The 19705-nt window shown below is 47.3% G+C and overlaps 1 protein-coding gene and 34 non-coding genes across 35 annotated transcripts in view; 11 read left to right on the forward strand and 24 right to left on the reverse strand.

The window, feature by feature from the left end:
- Window positions 1-19705, forward strand: part of LOC148971945 (uncharacterized) — a 443851-nt gene that overhangs the window by 267871 nt on the left and 156275 nt on the right. The window lies entirely within an intron of this gene.
- On the reverse strand, window positions 610-681 carry trnap-ugg (transfer RNA proline (anticodon UGG)). The gene has a single exon. It is a non-coding gene; the product is annotated as a tRNA-Pro (tRNA).
- On the forward strand, window positions 808-880 carry trnar-ccg (transfer RNA arginine (anticodon CCG)). Its single transcript has one exon. It is a non-coding gene; the product is annotated as a tRNA-Arg (tRNA).
- Window positions 1314-1385, reverse strand: trnap-agg (transfer RNA proline (anticodon AGG)). Its single transcript has one exon. It is a non-coding gene; the product is annotated as a tRNA-Pro (tRNA).
- trnap-cgg (transfer RNA proline (anticodon CGG)) lies at window positions 1723-1794 on the reverse strand. Its single transcript has one exon. It is a non-coding gene; the product is annotated as a tRNA-Pro (tRNA).
- On the reverse strand, window positions 2475-2546 carry trnap-ugg (transfer RNA proline (anticodon UGG)). Its single transcript has one exon. It is a non-coding gene; the product is annotated as a tRNA-Pro (tRNA).
- On the forward strand, window positions 2673-2745 carry trnar-ccg (transfer RNA arginine (anticodon CCG)). The gene has a single exon. It is a non-coding gene; the product is annotated as a tRNA-Arg (tRNA).
- trnap-agg (transfer RNA proline (anticodon AGG)) lies at window positions 3179-3250 on the reverse strand. Its single transcript has one exon. It is a non-coding gene; the product is annotated as a tRNA-Pro (tRNA).
- trnap-ugg (transfer RNA proline (anticodon UGG)) lies at window positions 4341-4412 on the reverse strand. The gene has a single exon. It is a non-coding gene; the product is annotated as a tRNA-Pro (tRNA).
- trnar-ccg (transfer RNA arginine (anticodon CCG)) lies at window positions 4539-4611 on the forward strand. Its single transcript has one exon. It is a non-coding gene; the product is annotated as a tRNA-Arg (tRNA).
- trnap-agg (transfer RNA proline (anticodon AGG)) lies at window positions 5045-5116 on the reverse strand. The gene has a single exon. It is a non-coding gene; the product is annotated as a tRNA-Pro (tRNA).
- On the reverse strand, window positions 5454-5525 carry trnap-cgg (transfer RNA proline (anticodon CGG)). Its single transcript has one exon. It is a non-coding gene; the product is annotated as a tRNA-Pro (tRNA).
- On the forward strand, window positions 6403-6475 carry trnar-ccg (transfer RNA arginine (anticodon CCG)). The gene has a single exon. It is a non-coding gene; the product is annotated as a tRNA-Arg (tRNA).
- On the reverse strand, window positions 6909-6980 carry trnap-agg (transfer RNA proline (anticodon AGG)). The gene has a single exon. It is a non-coding gene; the product is annotated as a tRNA-Pro (tRNA).
- trnap-ugg (transfer RNA proline (anticodon UGG)) lies at window positions 8078-8149 on the reverse strand. Its single transcript has one exon. It is a non-coding gene; the product is annotated as a tRNA-Pro (tRNA).
- Window positions 8276-8348, forward strand: trnar-ccg (transfer RNA arginine (anticodon CCG)). Its single transcript has one exon. It is a non-coding gene; the product is annotated as a tRNA-Arg (tRNA).
- trnap-agg (transfer RNA proline (anticodon AGG)) lies at window positions 8782-8853 on the reverse strand. Its single transcript has one exon. It is a non-coding gene; the product is annotated as a tRNA-Pro (tRNA).
- Window positions 9951-10022, reverse strand: trnap-ugg (transfer RNA proline (anticodon UGG)). Its single transcript has one exon. It is a non-coding gene; the product is annotated as a tRNA-Pro (tRNA).
- On the forward strand, window positions 10149-10221 carry trnar-ccg (transfer RNA arginine (anticodon CCG)). The gene has a single exon. It is a non-coding gene; the product is annotated as a tRNA-Arg (tRNA).
- trnap-agg (transfer RNA proline (anticodon AGG)) lies at window positions 10655-10726 on the reverse strand. Its single transcript has one exon. It is a non-coding gene; the product is annotated as a tRNA-Pro (tRNA).
- On the reverse strand, window positions 11064-11135 carry trnap-cgg (transfer RNA proline (anticodon CGG)). Its single transcript has one exon. It is a non-coding gene; the product is annotated as a tRNA-Pro (tRNA).
- Window positions 11824-11895, reverse strand: trnap-ugg (transfer RNA proline (anticodon UGG)). Its single transcript has one exon. It is a non-coding gene; the product is annotated as a tRNA-Pro (tRNA).
- trnar-ccg (transfer RNA arginine (anticodon CCG)) lies at window positions 12022-12094 on the forward strand. Its single transcript has one exon. It is a non-coding gene; the product is annotated as a tRNA-Arg (tRNA).
- On the reverse strand, window positions 12528-12599 carry trnap-agg (transfer RNA proline (anticodon AGG)). The gene has a single exon. It is a non-coding gene; the product is annotated as a tRNA-Pro (tRNA).
- On the reverse strand, window positions 13697-13768 carry trnap-ugg (transfer RNA proline (anticodon UGG)). The gene has a single exon. It is a non-coding gene; the product is annotated as a tRNA-Pro (tRNA).
- trnar-ccg (transfer RNA arginine (anticodon CCG)) lies at window positions 13895-13967 on the forward strand. Its single transcript has one exon. It is a non-coding gene; the product is annotated as a tRNA-Arg (tRNA).
- On the reverse strand, window positions 14401-14472 carry trnap-agg (transfer RNA proline (anticodon AGG)). The gene has a single exon. It is a non-coding gene; the product is annotated as a tRNA-Pro (tRNA).
- On the reverse strand, window positions 14810-14881 carry trnap-cgg (transfer RNA proline (anticodon CGG)). Its single transcript has one exon. It is a non-coding gene; the product is annotated as a tRNA-Pro (tRNA).
- On the reverse strand, window positions 15704-15775 carry trnap-agg (transfer RNA proline (anticodon AGG)). The gene has a single exon. It is a non-coding gene; the product is annotated as a tRNA-Pro (tRNA).
- trnap-ugg (transfer RNA proline (anticodon UGG)) lies at window positions 16873-16944 on the reverse strand. The gene has a single exon. It is a non-coding gene; the product is annotated as a tRNA-Pro (tRNA).
- On the forward strand, window positions 17071-17143 carry trnar-ccg (transfer RNA arginine (anticodon CCG)). The gene has a single exon. It is a non-coding gene; the product is annotated as a tRNA-Arg (tRNA).
- Window positions 17986-18057, reverse strand: trnap-cgg (transfer RNA proline (anticodon CGG)). The gene has a single exon. It is a non-coding gene; the product is annotated as a tRNA-Pro (tRNA).
- Window positions 18746-18817, reverse strand: trnap-ugg (transfer RNA proline (anticodon UGG)). The gene has a single exon. It is a non-coding gene; the product is annotated as a tRNA-Pro (tRNA).
- Window positions 18944-19016, forward strand: trnar-ccg (transfer RNA arginine (anticodon CCG)). The gene has a single exon. It is a non-coding gene; the product is annotated as a tRNA-Arg (tRNA).
- trnap-agg (transfer RNA proline (anticodon AGG)) lies at window positions 19450-19521 on the reverse strand. Its single transcript has one exon. It is a non-coding gene; the product is annotated as a tRNA-Pro (tRNA).

Raw genomic sequence — 19705 nt, forward strand, 5'->3', positions numbered from 1 at the left:
CAGGCACTAGTTTTAATACAAAACGTTTGTCGTTAGGGAGCCGTACTCCCTGGCAGGCAGCGATTGTGAGGACGTTCTGTGAAGGAAATAAACACTTGTCACCTGGCTGACTTTTGGCTAAATTGGAGTACAGATGAAGACAAGCAGCCTTAAGGATTTCAAAAGCACAGAAGTTTTGATTTAGGTTCAGTGCTCCAAAGGAGGGAGCCAAAAGGCTGCTCCTGCGGAGACTGCTGGCCTCATCCGTGATTTGAACCCTGGACCTCTCGCACCCACAGCGAGAATCATATACCCCTAGACCAACGAGCCTGGCTGATGAAGGGAAGGGCTACTTGCATACACTTGTAAAGTGCCGGCCTCCAACAGAATGGGCGGGAACTGGTTTTAATAGAAAGCGTTTGTGGTTAGGAAGCCGCACTCCCTGGCAGGCAACTATTCAGAGTACGTTCTGTGTAAGGAAATATCCGCTTCTCGTCCGGCTGAATCTTGGCTCTGTAGTAGTACAGGTGAACTCAAGAAGCAGTAAGGATTTTAAAACCACGACAGTTTTGAGTTTGGCTCAGTGCTGCAAAAGGTCAGAGCCAACTAGCTGCTTGTTCCAAAGCCGCTGGGCTCGTCCGGGATTTGAACCCGGGACCTCTCGCACCCAAAGCGAGAATCATACCCCTAGACCAACGAGCCTCGCCGAAAGCAAGTCTTTCGGGAGGGCGCCACAAATTCATTGAAGTTCACCTCAAAGACGGAACCCGACCTGAAAGAAACCACTTGAAGTCATTTTACAGATCAAACGCGAAGCTTGGCAGACAAGGCCCAGTGGCCTAATGGATAAGGCATCAGCCTCCGGAGCTGGAGATTGTGGGTTCAAGTCCCACCTGGGTCGAATTAATGGGCTACATTTAAGATTGCCGTTCGACAAATTCAAGGATGGTTTGTTAAAAGCAAGCCTATAGCCATGATGACAGCAAGATCTGAATTAGCGTAGAACCAGACAAACTTCTGATAGCTGTGTTGGGTTTTTGTGTGCGTCACTCTGTTCTGATCTGTCCTGCCCGTGCATCTGCCCTACCAGAGCAACAAGTATACCTGTGCTCAGCGTTTCTGCCAAAGAGCGGTAATTCAATTAAGAGCGATATAAAATAGTTTGTATCCCACTACGACAGCTACAGGCCTGCAAACACTTTAATTTGGCCGATGCATGTGACGTCAAGTACTATGTGGCTTGCAATAAATGGCAAGATATGAAGTGGCTGATAGAGAAAAGCAGCAACAGCAAACAGACTCAGAGAATCCTTGAACTCACACTAAAGGTGAGAGGGCTCGTCCGGGATTTGAACCCGGGACCTCTCGCACCCTAAGCGAGAATCATACCCCTAGACCAACGAGCCTGACGGATCAGGCCTCGGACTATTTTTTTCCAGAGTGGTTTACAAGTTCTAGTTCTATTATTTTTGTAATATTTTACCCTTTTCTCTAGTTTTAGGCCTAATAACATCTGGAAAAGGCACTACCGATGAAAACTAACCTTGGGACTAATTTGGGTCCATCTGCATTCATGAATGTTGACTAATGTACACTGTCACTTTTCTAAATAAAGAAATTCTGGGCTGAGTTATAGTACAGATGAACACAAGCAGCAGCAAGGATTTCAAGACCACAACAGTTTTGAGTTCAGCTCAGTGCTGCAACGAAATGAGCCAAATGGCTGCTTGTTCTGAAACTGCTGGGCTCGTCCGGGATTTGAACCCGGGACGTCTCGCACCCGAAGCGAGAAACATACCCCTAGACCAACGAGCCTGATTAATGAACGTTTGGGCTACTTGCACACACTTGTACAGTCACTGAACGCTGGCCTTTAACAGAATGGGCAGGCACTAGTTTTAATACAAAACGTTTGTCGTTAGGGAGCCGTACTCCCTGGCAGGCAGCGATTGTGAGGACGTTCTGTGAAGGAAATAAACACTTGTCACCTGGCTGACTTTTGGCTAAATTGGAGTACAGATGAAGACAAGCAGCCTTAAGGATTTCAAAAGCACAGAAGTTTTGATTTAGGTTCAGTGCTCCAAAGGAGGGAGCCAAAAGGCTGCTCCTGCGGAGACTGCTGGCCTCATCCGTGATTTGAACCCTGGACCTCTCGCACCCACAGCGAGAATCATATACCCCTAGACCAACGAGCCTGGCTGATGAAGGGAAGGGCTACTTGCATACACTTGTAAAGTGCCGGCCTCCAACAGAATGGGCGGGAACTGGTTTTAATAGAAAGCGTTTGTGGTTAGGAAGCCGCACTCCCTGGCAGGCAACTATTCAGAGTACGTTCTGTGTAAGGAAATATCCGCTTCTCGTCCGGCTGAATCTTGGCTCTGTAGTAGTACAGGTGAACTCAAGAAGCAGTAAGGATTTTAAAACCACGACAGTTTTGAGTTTGGCTCAGTGCTGCAAAAGGTCAGAGCCAACTAGCTGCTTGTTCCAAAGCCGCTGGGCTCGTCCGGGATTTGAACCCGGGACCTCTCGCACCCAAAGCGAGAATCATACCCCTAGACCAACGAGCCTCGCCGAAAGCAAGTCTTTCGGGAGGGCGCCACAAATTCATTGAAGTTCACCTCAAAGACGGAACCCGACCTGAAAGAAACCACTTGAAGTCATTTTACAGATCAAACGCGAAGCTTGGCAGACAAGGCCCAGTGGCCTAATGGATAAGGCATCAGCCTCCGGAGCTGGAGATTGTGGGTTCAAGTCCCACCTGGGTCGAATTAATGGGCTACATTTAAGATTGCCGTTCGACAAATTCAAGGATGGTTTGTTAAAAGCAAGCCTATAGCCATGATGACAGCAAGATCTGAATTAGCGTAGAACCAGACAAACTTCTGATAGCTGTGTTGGGTTTTTGTGTGCGTCACTCTGTTCTGATCTGTCCTGCCCGTGCATCTGCCCTACCAGAGCAACAAGTATACCTGTGCTCAGCGTTTCTGCCAAAGAGCGGTAATTCAATTAAGAGCGATATAAAATAGTTTGTATCCCACTACGACAGCTACAGGCCTGCAAACACTTTAATTTGGCCGATGCATGTGACGTCAAGTACTATGTGGCTTGCAATAAATGGCAAGATATGAAGTGGCTGATAGAGAAAAGCAGCAACAGCAAACAGACTCAGAGAATCCTTGAACTCACACTAAAGGTGAGAGGGCTCGTCCGGGATTTGAACCCGGGACCTCTCGCACCCTAAGCGAGAATCATACCCCTAGACCAACGAGCCTGACGGATCAGGCCTCGGACTATTTTTTTCCAGAGTGGTTTACAAGTTCTAGTTCTATTATTTTTGATATATTTTACCCTTTTCTCTAGTTTTAGGCCTAATAACATCTGGAAAAGGCACTACCGATGAAAACTAACCTTGGGACTAATTTGGGTCCATCTGCATTCATAAATGTTGACTAATGTACACTGTCACTTTTCTAAATAAAGAAATTCTGGGCTGAGTTATAGTACAGATGAACACAAGCAGCAGCAAGGATTTCAAGACCACAACAGTTTTGAGTTCAGCTCAGTGCTGCAACGAAATGAGCCAAATGGCTGCTTGTTCTGAAACTGCTGGGCTCGTCCGGGATTTGAACCCGCGACGTCTCGCACCCGAAGCGAGAAACATACCCCTAGACCAACGAGCCTGATTAATGAACGTTTGGGCTACTTGCACACACTTGTACAGTCACTGAACGCTGGCCTTTAACAGAATGGGCAGGCACTAGTTTTAATACAAAACGTTTGTCGTTAGGGAGCCGTACTCCCTGGCAGGCAGCGATTGTGAGGACGTTCTGTGAAGGAAATAAACACTTGTCACCTGGCTGACTTTTGGCTAAATTGGAGTACAGATGAAGACAAGCAGCCTTAAGGATTTCAAAAGCACAGAAGTTTTGATTTAGGTTCAGTGCTCCAAAGGAGGGAGCCAAAAGGCTGCTCCTGCGGAGACTGCTGGCCTCATCCGTGATTTGAACCCTGGACCTCTCGCACCCACAGCGAGAATCATATACCCCTAGACCAACGAGCCTGGCTGATGAAGGGAAGGGCTACTTGCATACACTTGTAAAGTGCCGGCCTCCAACAGAATGGGCGGGAACTGGTTTTAATAGAAAGCGTTTGTGGTTAGGAAGCCGCACTCCCTGGCAGGCAACTATTCAGAGTACGTTCTGTGTAAGGAAATATCCGCTTCTCGTCCGGCTGAATCTTGGCTCTGTAGTAGTACAGGTGAACTCAAGAAGCAGTAAGGATTTTAAAACCACGACAGTTTTGAGTTTGGCTCAGTGCTGCAAAAGGTCAGAGCCAACTAGCTGCTTGTTCCAAAGCCGCTGGGGCTCGTCCGGGATTTGAACCCGGGACCTCTCGCACCCAAAGCGAGAAGCATACCCCTAGACCAACGAGCCTCGCCGAAAGCAAGTCTTTCGGGAGGGCGCCACAAATTCATTGAAGTTCACCTCAAAGACGGAACCCGACCTGAAAGAAACCACTTGAAGTCATTTTACAGATCAAACGCGAAGCTTGGCAGACAAGGCCCAGTGGCCTAATGGATAAGGCATCAGCCTCCGGAGCTGGAGATTGTGGGTTCAAGTCCCACCTGGGTCGAATTAATGGGCTACATTTAAGATTGCCGTTCGACAAATTCAAGGATGGTTTGTTAAAAGCAAGCCTATAGCCATGATGACAGCAAGATCTGAATTAGCGTAGAACCAGACAAACTTCTGATAGCTGTGTTGGGTTTTTGTGTGCGTCACTCTGTTCTGATCTGTCCTGCCCGTGCATCTGCCCTACCAGAGCAACAAGTATACCTGTGCTCAGCGTTTCTGCCAAAGAGCGGTAATTCAATTAAGAGCGATATAAAATAGTTTGTATCCCACTACGACAGCTACAGGCCTGCAAACACTTTAATTTGGCCGATGCATGTGACGTCAAGTACTATGTGGCTTGCAATAAATGGCAAGATATGAAGTGGCTGATAGAGAAAAGCAGCAACAGCAAACAGACTCAGAGAATCCTTGAACTCACACTAAAGGTGAGAGGGCTCGTCCGGGATTTGAACCCGGGACCTCTCGCACCCTAAGCGAGAATCATACCCCTAGACCAACGAGCCTGACGGATCAGGCCTCGGACTATTTTTTTCCAGAGTGGTTTACAAGTTCTAGTTCTATTATTTTTGTAATATTTTACCCTTTTCTCTAGTTTTAGGCCTAATAACATCTGGAAAAGGCACTACCGATGAAAACTAACCTTGGGACTAATTTGGGTCCATCTGCATTCATGAATGTTGACTAATGTACACTGTCACTTTTCTAAATAAAGAAATTCTGGGCTGAGTTATAGTACAGATGAACACAAGCAGCAGCAAGGATTTCAAGACCACAACAGTTTTGAGTTCAGCTCAGTGCTGCAACGAAATGAGCCAAATGGCTGCTTGTTCTGAAACTGCTGGGCTCGTCCGGGATTTGAACCCGGGACGTCTCGCACCCGAAGCGAGAAACATACCCCTAGACCAACGAGCCTGATTAATGAACGTTTGGGCTACTTGCACACACTTGTACAGTCACTGAACGCTGGCCTTTAACAGAATGGGCAGGCACTAGTTTTAATACAAAACGTTTGTCGTTAGGGAGCCGTACTCCCTGGCAGGCAGCGATTGTGAGGACGTTCTGTGAAGGAAATAAACACTTGTCACCTGGCTGACTTTTGGCTAAATTGGAGTACAGATGAAGACAAGCAGCCTTAATGATTTCAAAAGCACAGAAGTTTTGATTTAGGTTCAGTGCTCCAAAGGAGGGAGCCAAAAGGCTGCTCCTGCGGAGACTGCTGGCCTCATCCGTGATTTGAACCCTGGACCTCTCGCACCCACAGCGAGAATCATATACCCCTAGACCAACGAGCCTGGCTGATGAAGGGAAGGGCTACTTGCATACACTTGTAAAGTGCCGGCCTCCAACAGAATGGGCGGGAACTGGTTTTAATAGAAAGCGTTTGTGGTTAGGAAGCCGCACTCCCTGGCAGGCAACTATTCAGAGTACGTTCTGTGTAAGGAAATATCCGCTTCTCGTCCGGCTGAATCTTGGCTCTGTAGTAGTACAGGTGAACTCAAGAAGCAGTAAGGATTTTAAAACCACGACAGTTTTGAGTTTGGCTCAGTGCTGCAAAAGGTCAGAGCCAACTAGCTGCTTGTTCCAAAGCCGCTGGGCTCGTCTGGGATTTGAACCTGGGACCTCTCGCACCCAAAGCGAGAATCATACCCCTAGACCAACGAGCCTCGCCGAAAGCAAGTCTTTCGGGAGGGCGCCACAAATTCATTGAAGTTCACCTCAAAGACGGAACCCGACCTGAAAGAAACCACTTGAAGTCATTTTACAGATCAAACGCGAAGCTTGGCAGACAGGCCCAGTGGCCTAATGGATAAGGCATCAGCCTCCGGAGCTGGAGATTGTGGGTTCAAGTCCCACCTGGGTCGAATTAATGGGCTACATTTAAGATTGCCGTTCGACAAATTCAAGGATGGTTTGTTAAAAGCAAGCCTATAGCCATGATGACAGCAAGATCTGAATTAGCGTAGAGCCAGACAAACTTCTGATAGCTGTGTTGGGTTTTTGTGTGCGTCACTCTGTTCTGATCTGTCCTGCCCGTGCATCTGCCCTACCAGAGCAACAAGTATACCTGTGCTCAGCGTTTCTGCCAAAGAGCGGTAATTCAATTAAGAGCGATATAAAATAGTTTGTATCCCACTACGACAGCTACAGGCCTGCAAACACTTTAATTTGGCCGATGCATGTGACGTCAAGTACTATGTGGCTTGCAATAAATGGCAAGATATGAAGTGGCTGATAGAGAAAAGCAGCAACAGCAAACAGACTCAGAGAATCCTTGAACTCACACTAAAGGTGAGAGGGCTCGTCCGGGATTTGAACCCGGGACCTCTCGCACCCTAAGCGAGAATCATACCCCTAGACCAACGAGCCTGACGGATCAGGCCTCGGACTATTTTTTTCCAGAGTGGTTTACAAGTTCTAGTTCTATTATTTTTGTAATATTTTACCCTTTTCTCTAGTTTTAGGCCTAATAACATCTGGCAAAGGCACTACCGATGAAAACTAACCTTGGGACTAATTTGGGTCCATCTGCATTCATGAATGTTGACTAATGTACACTGTCACTTTTCTAAATAAAGAAATTCTGGGCTGAGTTATAGTACAGATGAACACAAGCAGCAGCAAGGATTTCAAGACCACAACAGTTTTGAGTTCAGCTCAGTGCTGCAACGAAATGAGCCAAATGGCTACTTGTTCTGAAACTGCTGGGCTCGTCCGGGATTGGAACCCGGGACGTCTCGCACCCGAAGCGAGAAACATACCCCTAGACCAACGAGCCTGATTAATGAACGTTTGGGCTACTTGCACACACTTGTACAGTCACTGAACGCTGGCCTTTAACAGAATGGGCAGGCACTAGTTTTAATACAAAACGTTTGTCGTTAGGGAGCCGTACTCCCTGGCAGGCAGCGATTGTGAGGACGTTCTGTGAAGGAAATAAACACTTGTCACCTGGCTGACTTTTGGCTAAATTGGAGTACAGATGAAGACAAGCAGCCTTAAGGATTTCAAAAGCACAGAAGTTTTGATTTAGGTTCAGTGCTCCAAAGGAGGGAGCCAACAGGCTGCTCCTGCGGAGACTGCTGGCCTCATCTGTGATTTGAACCCTGGACCTCTCGCACCCACAGCGAGAATCATATACCCCTAGACCAACGAGCCTGGCTGATGAAGGGAAGGGCTACTTGCATACACTTGTAAAGTCACCAAACGCCGGCCTCCAACAGAATGGGCGGGAACTGGTTTTAATAGAAAGCGTTTGTGGTTAGGAAGCCGCACTCCCTGGCAGGCAGCTATTCAGAGTACGTTCTGTGTAAGGAAATATCCGCTTCTCGTCCGGCTGAATCTTGGCTCTGTAGTAGTACAGGTGAACTCAAGAAGCAGTAAGGATTTTAAAACCACGACAGTTTTGAGTTTGGCTCAGTGCTGCAAAAGGTCAGAGCCAACTAGCTGCTTGTTCCAAAGCCGCTGGGCTCGTCCGGGATTTGAACCCGGGACCTCTCGCACCCAAAGCGAGAATCATACCCCTAGACCAACGAGCCTCGCCGAAAGCAAGTCTTTCGGGAGGGCGCCACAAATTCATTGAAGTTCACCTCAAAGACGGAACCCGACCTGAAAGAAACCACTTGAAGTCATTTTACAGATCAAACGCGAAGCTTGGCAGACAAGGCCCAGTGGCCTAATGGATAAGGCATCAGCCTCCGGAGCTGGAGATTGTGGGTTCAAGTCCCACCTGGGTCGAATTAATGGGCTACATTTAAGATTGCCGTTCGACAAATTCAAGGATGGTTTGTTAAAAGCAAGCCTATAGCCATGATGACAGCAAGATCTGAATTAGCGTAGAACCAGACAAACTTCTGATAGCTGTGTTGGGTTTTTGTGTGCGTCACTCTGTTCTGATCTGTCCTGCCCGTGCATCTGCCCTACCAGAGCAACAAGTATACCTGTGCTCAGCGTTTCTGCCAAAGAGCGGTAATTCAATTAAGAGCGATATAAAATAGTTTGTATCCCACTACGACAGCTACAGGCCTGCAAACACTTTAATTTGGCCGATGCATGTGACGTCAAGTACTATGTGGCTTGCAATAAATGGCAAGATATGAAGTGGCTGATAGAGAAAAGCAGCAACAGCAAACAGACTCAGAGAATCCTTGAACTCACACTAAAGGTGAGAGGGCTCGTCCGGGATTTGAACCCGGGACCTCTCGCACCCTAAGCGAGAATCATACCCCTAGACCAACGAGCCTGACGGATCAGGCCTCGGACTATTTTTTTCCAGAGTGGTTTACAAGTTCTAGTTCTATTATTTTTGTAATATTTTACCCTTTTCTCTAGTTTTAGGCCTAATAACATCTGGCAAAGGCACTACCGATGAAAACTAACCTTGGGACTAATTTGGGTCCATCTGCATTCATGAATGTTGACTAATGTACACTGTCACTTTTCTAAATAAAGAAATTCTGGGCTGAGTTATAGTACAGATGAACACAAGCAGCAGCAAGGATTTCAAGACCACAACAGTTTTGAGTTCAGCTCAGTGCTGCAACGAAATGAGCCAAATGGCTGCTTGTTCTGAAACTGCTGGGCTCGTCCGGGATTGGAACCCGGGACGTCTCGCACCCGAAGCGAGAAACATACCCCTAGACCAACGAGCCTGATTAATGAACGTTTGGGCTACTTGCACACACTTGTACAGTCACTGAACGCTGGCCTTTAACAGAATGGGCAGGCACTAGTTTTAATACAAAACGTTTGTCGTTAGGGAGCCGTACTCCCTGGCAGGCAGCGATTGTGAGGACGTTCTGTGAAGGAAATAAACACTTGTCACCTGGCTGACTTTTGGCTAAATTGGAGTACAGATGAAGACAAGCAGCCTTAAGGATTTCAAAAGCACAGAAGTTTTGATTTAGGTTCAGTGCTCCAAAGGAGGGAGCCAACAGGCTGCTCCTGCGGAGACTGCTGGCCTCATCCGTGATTTGAACCCTGGACCTCTCGCACCCACAGCGAGAATCATATACCCCTAGACCAACGAGCCTGGCTGATGAAGGGAAGGGCTACTTGCATACACTTGTAAAGTCACCAAACGCCGGCCTCCAACAGAATGGGCGGGAACTGGTTTTAATAGAAAGCGTTTGTGGTTAGGAAGCCGCACTCCCTGGCAGGCAGCTATTCAGAGTACGTTCTGTGTAAGGAAATATCCGCTTCTCGTCCGGCTGAATCTTGGCTCTGTAGTAGTACAGGTGAACTCAAGAAGCAGTAAGGATTTTAAAACCACGACAGTTTTGAGTTTGGCTCAGTGCTGCAAAAGGTCAGAGCCAACTAGCTGCTTGTTCCAAAGCCGCTGGGCTCGTCCGGGATTTGAACCCGGGACCTCTCGCACCCAAAGCGAGAATCATACCCCTAGACCAACGAGCCTCGCCGAAAGCAAGTCTTTCGGGAGGGCGCCACAAATTCATTGAAGTTCACCTCAAAGACGGAACCCGACCTGAAAGAAACCACTTGAAGTCATTTTACAGATCAAACGCGAAGCTTGGCAGACAAGGCCCAGTGGCCTAATGGATAAGGCATCAGCCTCCGGAGCTGGAGATTGTGGGTTCAAGTCCCACCTGGGTCGAATTAATGGGCTACATTTAAGATTGCCGGTCGACAAATTCAAGGATGGTTTGTTAAAAGCAAGCCTATAGCCATGATGACAGCAAGATCTGAATTAGCGTAGAACCAGACAAACTTCTGATAGCTGTGTTGGGTTTTTGTGTGCGTCACTCTGTTCTGATCTGTCCTGCCCGTGCATCTGCCCTACCAGAGCAACAAGTATACCTGTGCTCAGCGTTTCTGCCAAAGAGCGGTAATTCAATTAAGAGCGATATAAAATAGTTTGTATCCCACTACGACAGCTACAGGCCTGCAAACACTTTAATTTGGCCGATGCATGTGACGTCAAGTACTATGTGGCTTGCAATAAATGGCAAGATATGAAGTGGCTGATAGAGAAAAGCAGCAACAGCAAACAGACTCAGAGAATCCTTGAACTCACACTAAAGGTGAGAGGGCTCGTCCGGGATTTGAACCCGGGACCTCTCGCACCCTAAGCGAGAATCATACCCCTAGACCAACGAGCCTGACGGATCAGGCCTCGGACTATTTTTTTCCAGAGTGGTTTACAAGTTCTAGTTCTATTATTTTTGTAATATTTTACCCTTTTCTCTAGTTTTAGGCCTAATAACATCTGGCAAAGGCACTACCGATGAAAACTAACCTTGGGACTAATTTGGGTCCATCTGCATTCATGAATGTTGACTAATGTACACTGTCACTTTTCTAAATAAAGAAATTCTGGGCTGAGTTATAGTACAGATGAACACAAGCAGCAGCAAGGATTTCAAGACCACAACAGTTTTGAGTTCAGCTCAGTGCTGCAACGAAATGAGCCAAATGGCTGCTTGTTCTGAAACTGCTGGGCTCGTCCGGGATTTGAACCCGGGACGTCTCGCACCCGAAGCGAGAAACATACCCCTAGACCAACGAGCCTGATTAATGAGCGTTTGGGCTACTTGCACACACTTGTACAGTCACTGAACGCTGGCCTTTAACAGAATGGGCAGGCACTAGTTTTAATACAAAACGTTTGTCGTTAGGGAGCCGTACTCCCTGACAGGCAGCGATTGTGAGGACGTTCTGTGAAGGAAATAAACACTTGTCACCTGGCTGACTTTTGGCTAAATTGGAGTACAGATGAAGACAAGCAGCCTTAAGGATTTCAAAAGCACAGAAGTTTTGATTTAGGTACAGTGCTCCAAAGGAGGGAGCCAACAGGCTGCTCCTGCGGAGACTGCTGGCTTCATCCGTGATTTGAACCCTGGACCTCTTGCACCCACAGCGAGAATCATATACCCCTAGACCAACGAGCCTGGCTGATGAAGGGAAGGGCTACTTGCATACACTTGTAAAGTCACCAAACGCCGGCCTCCAACAGAATGGGCGGGAACTGGTTTTAATAGAAAGCGTTTGTGGTTAGGAAGCCGCACTCCCTGGCAGGCAACTATTCAGAGTACGTTCTGTGTAAGGAAATATCCGCTTCTCGTCCGGCTGAATCTTGGCTCTGTAGTAGTACAGGTGAACTCAAGAAGCAGTAAGGATTTTAAAACCACGACAGTTTTGAGTTTGGCTCAGTGCTGCAAAAGGCCAGAGCCAACTAGCTGCTTGTTCCAAAGCCGCTGGGCTCGTCCGGGATTTGAACCCGGGACCTCTCGCACCCAAAGCGAGAATCATACCCCTAGACCAACGAGCCTCGCCGAAAGCAAGTCTTTCGGGAGGGCGCCACAAATTCATTGAAGTTCACCTCAAAGACGGAACCCGACCTGAAAGAAACCACTTGAAGTCATTTTACAGATCAAACGCGAAGCTTGGCAGACAAGGCCCAGTGGCCTAATGGATAAGGCATCAGCCTCCGGAGCTGGAGATTGTGGGTTCAAGTCCCACCTGGGTCGAATTAATGGGCTACATTTAAGATTGCCGGTCGACAAATTCAAGGATGGTTTGTTAAAAGCAAGCCTATAGCCATGATGACAGCAAGATCTGAATTAGCGTAGAACCAGACAAACTTCTGATAGCTGTGTTGGGTTTTTGTGTGCGTCACTCTGTTCTGATCTGTCCTGCCCGTGCATCTGCCCTACCAGAGCAACAAGTATACCTGTGCTCAGCGTTTCTGCCAAAGAGCGGTAATTCAATTAAGAGCGATATAAAATAGTTTGTATCCCACTACGACAGCTACAGGCCTGCAAACACTTTAATTTGGCCGATGCATGTGACGTCAAGTACTATGTGGCTTGCAATAAATGGCAAGATATGAAGTGGCTGATAGAGAAAAGCAGCAACAGCAAACAGACTCAGAGAATCCTTGAACTCACACTAAAGGTGAGAGGGCTCGTCCGGGATTTGAACCCGGGACCTCTCGCACCCTAAGCGAGAATCATACCCCTAGACCAACGAGCCTGACGGATCAGGCCTCGGACTATTTTTTTCCAGAGTGGTTTACAAGTTCTAGTTCTATTATTTTTGTAATATTTTACCCTTTTCTCTAGTTTTAGGCCTAATAACATCTGGCAAAGGCACTACCGATGAAAACTAACCTTGGGACTAATTTGGGTCCATCTGCATTCATGAATGTTGACTAATGTACACTGTCACTTTTCTAAATAAAGAAATTCTGGGCTGAGTTATAGTACAGATGAACACAAGCAGCAGCAAGGATTTCAAGACCACAACAGTTTTGAGTTCAGCTCAGTGCTGCAACGAAATGAGCCAAATGGCTACTTGTTCTGAAACTGCTGGGCTCGTCCGGGATTGGAACCCGGGACGTCTCGCACCCGAAGCGAGAAACATACCCCTAGACCAACGAGCCTGATTAATGAACGTTTGGGCTACTTGCACACACTTGTACAGTCACTGAACGCTGGCCTTTAACAGAATGGGCAGGCACTAGTTTTAATACAAAACGTTTGTCGTTAGGGAGCCGTACTCCCTGGCAGGCAGCGATTGTGAGGACGTTCTGTGAAGGAAATAAACACTTGTCACCTGGCTGACTTTTGGCTAAATTGGAGTACAGATGAAGACAAGCAGCCTTAAGGATTTCAAAAGCACAGAAGTTTTGATTTAGGTTCAGTGCTCCAAAGGAGGGAGCCAACAGGCTGCTCCTGCGGAGACTGCTGGCCTCATCCGTGATTTGAACCCTGAACCTCTCGCACCCACAGCAAGAATCATATACCCCTAGACCAACGAGCCTGGCTGATGAAGGGAAGGGCTACTTGCATACACTTGTAAAGTCACCAAACGCCGGCCTCCAACAGAATGGGCGGGAACTGGTTTTAATAGAAAGCGTTTGTGGTTAGGAAGCCGCACTCCCTGGCAGGCAACTATTCAGAGTACGTTCTGTGTAAGGAAATATCCGCTTCTCGTCCGGCTGAATCTTGGCTCTGTAGTAGTACAGGTGAACTCAAGAAGCAGTAAGGATTTTAAAACCACGACAGTTTTGAGTTTGGCTCAGTGCTGCAAAAGGTCAGAGCCAACTAGCTGCTTGTTCCAAAGCCGCTGGGCTCGTCCGGGATTTGAACCCGGGACCTCTCGCACCCAAAGCGAGAATCATACCCCTAGACCAACGAGCCTCGCCGAAAGCAAGTCTTTCGGGAGGGCGCCACAAATTCATTGAAGTTCACCTCAAAGACGGAACCCGACCTGAAAGAAACCACTTGAAGTCATTTTACAGATCAAACGCGAAGCTTGGCAGACAAGGCCCAGTGGCCTAATGGATAAGGCATCAGCCTCCGGAGCTGGAGATTGTGGGTTCAAGTCCCACCTGGGTCGAATGAATGGGCTACATTTAAGATTGCCGTTCGACAAATTCAAGGATGGTTTGTTAAAAGCAAGCCTATAGCCATGATGACAGCAAGATCTGAATTAGCGTAGAACCAGACAAACTTCTGATAGCTGTGTTGGGTTTTTGTGTGCGTCACTCTGTTCTGATCTGTCCTGCCCGTGCATCTGCCCTACCAGAGCAACAAGTATACCTGTGCTCAGCGTTTCCGCCAAAGAGCGGTAATTCAATTAAGAGCGATATAAAATAGTTTGTATCCCACTACGACAGCTACAGGCCTGCAAACACTTTAATTTGGCCGATGCATGTGACGTCAAGTACTATGTGGCTTGCAATAAATGGCAAGATATGAAGTGGCTGATAGAGAAAAGCAGCAACAGCAAACAGAGTCAGAGAATCCTTGAACTCACACTAAAGGTGAGAGGGCTCGTCCGGGATTTGAACCCGGGACCTCTCGCACCCTAAGCGAGAATCATACCCCTAGACCAACGAGCCTGACGGATCAGGCCTCGGACTATTTTTTTCCAGAGTGGTTTACAAGTTCTAGTTCTATTATTTTTGTAATATTTTACCCTTTTCTCTAGTTTTAGGCCTAATAACATCTGGAAAAGGCACTACCGATGAAAACTAACCTTGGGACTAATTTGGGTCCATCTGCATTCATGAATGTTGACTAATGTACACTGTCACTTTTCTAAATAAAGAAATTCTGGGCTGAGTTATAGTACAGATGAACACAAGCAGCAGCAAGGATTTCAAGACCACAACAGTTTTGAGTTCAGCTCAGTGCTGCAACGAAATGAGCCAAATGGCTGCTTGTTCTGAAACTGCTGGGCTCGTCCGGGATTTGAACCCGGGACGTCTCGCACCCGAAGCGAGAAACATACCCCTAGACCAACGAGCCTGATTAATGAACGTTTGGGCTACTTGCACACACTTGTACAGTCACTGAACGCTGGCCTTTAACAGAATGGGCAGGCACTAGTTTTAATACAAAACGTTTGTCGTTAGGGAGCCGTACTCCCTGGCAGGCAGCGATTGTGAGGACGTTCTGTGAAGGAAATAAACACTTGTCACCTGGCTGACTTTTGGCTAAATTGGAGTACAGATGAAGACAAGCAGCCTTAAGGATTTCAAAAGCACAGAAGTTTTGATTTAGGTTCAGTGCTCCAAAGGAGGGAGCCAACAGGCTGCTCCTGCGGAGACTGCTGGCCTCATCCGTGATTTGAACACTGGACCTCTCGCACCCACAGCGAGAATCATACACCCCTAGACCAACGAGCCTGGCTGATGAAGGGAAGGGCTACTTGCATACACTTGTAAAGTCACCAAACGCCGGCCTCCAACAGAATGGGCGGGAACTGGTTTTAATAGAAAGCGTTTGTGGTTAGGAAGCCGCACTCCCTGGCAGGCAACTATTCAGAGTACGTTCTGTGTAAGGAAATATCCGCTTCTGTCCTGCCCGTTCATCTGCCCTACCAGAGCAACAAGTATACCTGTGCTCAGCGTTTCTGCCAAAGAGCGGTAATTCAATTAAGAGCGATATAAAATAGTTTGTATCCCACTACGACAGCTACAGGCCTGCAAACACTTTAATTTGGCCGATGCATGTGACGTCAAGTACTATGTGGCTTGCAATAAATGGCAAGATATGAAGTGGCTGATAGAGAAAAGCAGCAACAGCAAACAGACTCAGAGAATCCTTGAACTCACACTAAAGGTGAGAGGGCTCGTCCGGGATTTGAACCCGGGACCTCTCGCACCCTAAGCGAGAATCATACCCCTAGACCAACGAGCCTGACGGAACAGGCCTCGGACTATTTTTTTCCAGAGTGGTTTACAAGTTCTAGTTCTATTATTTTTGTAATATTTTACCCTTTTCTCTAGTTTTAGGCCTAATAACATCTGGCAAAGGCACTACCGATGAAAACTAACCTTGGGACTAATTTGGGTCCATCTGCATTCATGAATGTTGACTAATGTACACTGTCACTTTTCTAAATAAAGAAATTCTGGGCTGAGTTATAGTACAGATGAACACAAGCAGCAGCAAGGATTTCAAGACCACAACAGTTTTGAGTTCAGCTCAGTGCTGCAACGAAATGAGCCAAATGGCTACTTGTTCTGAAACTGCTGGGCTCGTCCGGGATTGGAACCCGGGACGTCTCGCACCCGAAGCGAGAAACATACCCCTAGACCAACGAGCCTGATTAATGAACGTTTGGGCTACTTGCACACACTTGTACAGTCACTGAACGCTGGCCTTTAACAGAATGGGCAGGCACTAGTTTTAATACAAAACGTTTGTCGTTAGGGAGCCGTACTCCCTGGCAGGCAGCGATTGTGAGGACGTTCTGTGAAGGAAATAAACACTTGACACCTGGCTGACTTTTGGCTAAATTGGAGTACAGATGAAGACAAGCAGCCTTAAGGATTTCAAAAGCACAGAAGTTTTGATTTAGGTTCAGTGCTCCAAAGGAGGGAGCCAACAGGCTGCTCCTGCGGAGACTGCTGGCCTCATCCGTGATTTGAACCCTGAACCTCTCGCACCCACAGCAAGAATCATATACCCCTAGACCAACGAGCCTGGCTGATGAAGGGAAGGGCTACTTGCATACACTTGTAAAGTCACCAAACGCCGGCCTCCAACAGAATGGGCGGGAACTGGTTTTAATAGAAAGCGTTTGTGGTTAGGAAGCCGCACTCCCTGGCAGGCAACTATTCAGAGTACGTTCTGTGTAAGGAAATATCCGCTTCTCGTCCGGCTGAATCTTGGCTCTGTAGTAGTACAGGTGAACTCAAGAAGCAGTAAGGATTTTAAAACCACGACAGTTTTGAGTTTGGCTCAGTGCTGCAAAAGGTCAGAGCCAACTAGCTGCTTGTTCCAAAGCCGCTGGGCTCGTCCGGGATTTGAACCCGGGACCTCTCGCACCCAAAGCGAGAATCATACCCCTAGACCAACGAGCCTCGCCGAAAGCAAGTCTTTCGGGAGGGCGCCACAAATTCATTGAAGTTCACCTCAAAGACGGAACCCGACCTGAAAGAAACCACTTGAAGTCATTTTACAGATCAAACGCGAAGCTTGGCAGACAAGGCCCAGTGGCCTAATGGATAAGGCATCAGCCTCCGGAGCTGGAGATTGTGGGTTCAAGTCCCACCTGGGTCGAATTAATGGGCTACATTTAAGATTGCCGTTCGACAAATGCAAGGATGTTTTGTTAAAAGCAAGCCTATAGCCATGATGACAGCAAGATCTGAATTAGCGTAGAACCAGACAAACTTCTGATAGCTGTGTTGGGTTTTTGTGTGCGTCACTCTGTTCTGATCTGTCCTGCCCGTGCATCTGCCCTACCAGAGCAACAAGTATACCTGTGCTCAGCGTTTCTGCCAAAGAGCGGTAATTCAATTAAGAGCGATATAAAATAGTTTGTATCCCACTACGACAGCTACAGGCCTGCAAACACTTTAATTTGGCAGATGCATGTGACGTCAAGTACTATGTGGCTTGCAATAAATGGCAAGATATGAAGTGGCTGATAGAGAAAAGCAGCAACAGCAAACAGACTCAGAGAATCCTTGAACTCACACTAAAGGTGAGAGGGCTCGTCCGGGATTTGAACCCGGGACCTTTCGCACCCTAAGCGAGAATCATACCCCTAGACCAACGAGCCTGACGGATCAGGCCTCGGACTATTTTTTTCCAGAGTGGTTTACAAGTTCTAGTTCTATTATTTTTGTAATATTTTACCCTTTTCTCTAGTTTTAGGCCTAATAACATCTGGAAAAGGCACTACCGATGAAAACTAACCTTGGGACTAATTTGGGTCCATCTGCATTCATGAATGTTGACTAATGTACACTGTCACTTTTCTAAATAAAGAAATTCTGGGCTGAGTTATAGTACAGATGAACACAAGCAGCAGCAAGGATTTCAAGACCACAACAGTTTTGAGTTCAGCTCAGTGCTGCAACGAAATGAGCCAAATGGCTGCTTGTTCTGAAACTGCTGGGCTCATCCGGGATTTGAACCCGGGACGTCTCGCACCCGAAGCGAGAAACATACCCCTAGACCAACGAGCCTGATTAATGAACGTTTGGGCTACTTGCACACACTTGTACAGTCACTGAACGCTGGCCTTTAACAGAATGGGCAGGCACTAGTTTTAATACAAAACGTTTGTCGTTAGGGAGCCGTACTCCCTGGCAGGCAGCGATTGTGAGGACGTTCTGTGAAGGAAATAAACACTTGTCACCTGGCTGACTTTTGGCTAAATTGGAGTACAGATGAAGACAAGCAGCCTTAAGGATTTCAAAAGCACAGAAGTTTTGATTTAGGTTCAGTGCTCCAAAGGAGGGAGCCAACAGGCTGCTCCTGCGGAGACTGCTGGCCTCATCCGTGATTTGAACCCTGAACCTCTCGCACCCACAGCAAGAATCATATACCCATAGACCAACGAGCCTGGCTGATGAAGGGAAGGGCTACTTGCATACACTTGTAAAGTCACCAAACGCCGGCCTCCAACAGAATGGGCGGGAACTGGTTTTAATAGAAAGCGTTTGTGGTTAGGAAGCCGCACTCCCTGGCAGGCAACTATTCAGAGTACGTTCTGTGTAAGGAAATATCCGCTTCTCGTCCGGCTGAATCTTGGCTCTGTAGTAGTACAGGTAAACTCAAGAAACAGTAGTGATTTTAAAACCACGACAGTTTTGAGTTTGGCTCAGTGCTGCAAAAGGTCAGAGCCAACTAGCTGCTTGTTCCAAAGCCGCTGGGCTCGTCCGGGATTTGAACCCGGGACCTCTCGCACCCAAAGCGAGAATCATACCCCTAGACCAACGAGCCTCGCCGAAAGTAAGTCTTTCGGGAGGGCGCCACAAATTCATTGAAGTTCACCTCAAAGACGGAACCCGACCTGAAAGAAACCACTTGAAGTCATTTTACAGATCAAACGCGAAGCTTGGCAGACAAGGCCCAGTGGCCTAATGGATAAGGCATCAGCCTCCGGAGCTGGAGATTGTGGGTTCAAGTCCCACCTGGGTCGAATTAATGGGCTACATTTAAGATTGCCGTTCGACAAATTCAAGGATGGTTTGTTAAAAGCAAGCCTATAGCCATGATGACAGCAAGATCTGAATTAGCGTAGAACCAGACAAACTTCTGATAGCTGTGTTGGGTTTTTGTGTGCGTCACTCTGTTCTGATCTGTCCTGCCCGTGCATCTGCCCTACCAGAGCAACAAGTATACCTGTGCTCAGCGTTTCTGCCAAAGAGCGGTAATTCAATTAAGAGCGATATAAAATAGTTCGTATCCCACTACGACAGCTACAGGCCTGCAAACACTTTAATTTGGCCGATGCATGTGACGTCAAGTACTATGTGGCTTGCAATAAATGGCAAGATATGAAGTGGCTGATAGAGAAAAGCAGCAACAGCAAACAGAGTCAGAGAATCCTTGAACTCACACTAAAGGTGAGAGGGCTCGTCCGGGATTTGAACCCGGGACCTCTCGCACCCTAAGCGAGAATCATACCCCTAGACCAACGAGCCTGACGGATCAGGCCTCGGACTATTTTTTTCCAGAGTGGTTTACAAGTTCTAGTTCTATTATTTTTGTAATATTTTACCCTTTTCTCTAGTTTTAGGCCTAATAACATCTGGAAAAGGCACTACCGATGAAAACTAACCTTGGGACTAATTTGGGTCCATCTGCATTCATGAATGTTGACTAATG

Source organism: Pimephales promelas, chromosome 16 (assembly GCF_988280905.1).
Source record: "Pimephales promelas chromosome 16, fPimPro1.hap1.1, whole genome shotgun sequence".
Taxonomy (NCBI): domain Eukaryota; kingdom Metazoa; phylum Chordata; class Actinopteri; order Cypriniformes; family Leuciscidae; genus Pimephales; species Pimephales promelas.